The 1,996-nt window shown below is 37.0% G+C and overlaps 1 pseudogene; it reads right to left on the bottom strand.

The window, feature by feature from the left end:
- Positions 1 to 423: 423 nt before the first annotated feature.
- On the bottom strand, positions 424 to 566 carry LOC114106395 (U1 spliceosomal RNA; annotated as a pseudogene).
- Positions 567 to 1,996: the final 1,430 nt, after the last annotated feature.

Below are 1,996 nucleotides of genomic sequence, written 5' to 3'. Positions count from 1 at the left end.
TTGATGTCACTTGCATTATGGATAAGTCATTCTGATTTCCACCTCAAACTTCACATGGCTTTCTTTCCTATGTGTTTTCACATGCCCTTCTTTTAACCAGTCACTGAATATAGGAGGCATTTTAATCCAAATGACTCATTTAAAAAAAAATGTACCCATAAAGAAGGCTTTTTAAGAATGAAGTCACATTCTGAGGTTCTTAGTGGACTTGATCTTGGTGGGATACTATACAACCCCATATAGGGGAGATACATGTTTCAAATCAGTAAATAGATTCAGGAGTTAATGTAGTATCTATGATGAATTGGGAATACTTTGTAAAGTATGGGTTAGGGCAAAACACATCAATAGAAAACATTATTCCCCTCCTTTCTCTTCCTGCATAAAAGCATTATTTTATTTAATACCATATGCTTTTTTTTTTAAGTGCAGAGTCCCCCAGTACCACAAATTATGCAGTCAAGTTTCCAACATTTGGGGAAATCGCAGGGGTCAAGCACATAGATAAGCCTCACCCTCGGAAAACCACCTTCGTGAACATGGTCTCTCCCCTGCCAGGTAAGTATGAATACCATATGCTTTGATAGAAATATTTAATCTGGGTTCAAAATATTTTTAAGTTTCCACAGAAAACTGGAGTTGATAGCCAAGAATGTGTACTGAGGAAATGCAAGACAGTAAAAAATTAAAAGCATTTTCCTGCCCTTAATTCCAAAGAGATAAAGGCAAATAAATTCTAAAGAAATTTAAGAAATAAAAATCAACTAAAGGCTTAAATAATCACTCCATTCTATTTTTTTATGGTTCTATTTCAGCTGTAATGTAAATGTTTACATGACAGGGTCTTACTTTCAAATTGTTTATTCTTGATTTTTCCAAATTAATAATCATCCTCCTTAGGTATAGTCATTTTAAGCTTTGACATTATGCAGAACTTGTGCACAGAAAGTGAAGGCAGCCGAGGAATGTGCTGCTTCTGCTTCCTCTGGTGCTGGGCTGCTTTGAAAAGATGTCTCCAGCTGCTTGGCCTGGTCCTCCAGTGCACAGCAGGACTGGGAAGAAAGGCTCCAGTGGCTCCTGCCAAACACATTCCCTACAGTTGACTGGGTAAAATGACTTTGAACAAGGACTCCAAAGAATAGTATGACCAAAGCAAGGAGTATTGTGCTCCATTAGAACAGTGAAGATGAAAGTAAAATGTATCTGAATAAGCAGGCGTGAGTGAGGGAACTGATGAAATATTTATATGCCACCTGTTTTCTATCACTTCCACTGCTAGCTACTCCTTGCTTGATGAAGGAGAGCTGTTCAGAGACACTTTGAAACTTAAATTCTGAGTATTTGAGTTAGGAGTAAGAATATCATTAATTTGATCAGGTGTTTCTTTTACTTGTAGAAGAATTTCTCATTAATGATATAAAATCCATTCATATTCATAATGTTCAAAGCATTAGCTCCTAGGGAATTTGCTCCTCTCTGTAGCCAAGCTATAACTCTGTCTCCTGACACAACACCTTGAGTTTCACAAGAATTAATACTACATCTCAACTTGCTTTTGCAAAACCTCATTTTCTGCCAAGTTTTCCCCAATTTCAGAGGCTGCGAGGGCAGGATTAGAGAAAAATGTTACCTTTGCTCTGTGTTTTAATAGCTTTTAGGTGAGTTCACCTTATCATTTGCCTGCTGGGATTTATCTTTTTTTGTATCCACCCAATTTTTTTGCTGCTGGAATGAAGCTTATCTACCAGAGCTTCCAACAACATTAGTCCATAATTCTCCATCTGGGGACCTTCTCTGTCTCTGTCCAGAGGTAGCACTGGATTGGAAGCATCTCTGTTTTCTACAGTCCCACTGCCCTTGTTCCCACTATCCACCAAATGAAAATTAGAAAACAGAACTCTCATTCATTTTTTATGTTATTGTATGGCATTTTTTTTCTAAAATAGTGCTGCCCAATATTGTAACACCTTATAAATTTTTTTATTGAAAAAAGCCT

This window comes from Marmota flaviventris, chromosome 17 (assembly GCF_047511675.1).
Source record: "Marmota flaviventris isolate mMarFla1 chromosome 17, mMarFla1.hap1, whole genome shotgun sequence".
NCBI classification, from domain to species: domain Eukaryota; kingdom Metazoa; phylum Chordata; class Mammalia; order Rodentia; family Sciuridae; genus Marmota; species Marmota flaviventris.
This window is presented reverse-complemented; position numbering and strand designations above follow the sequence as displayed.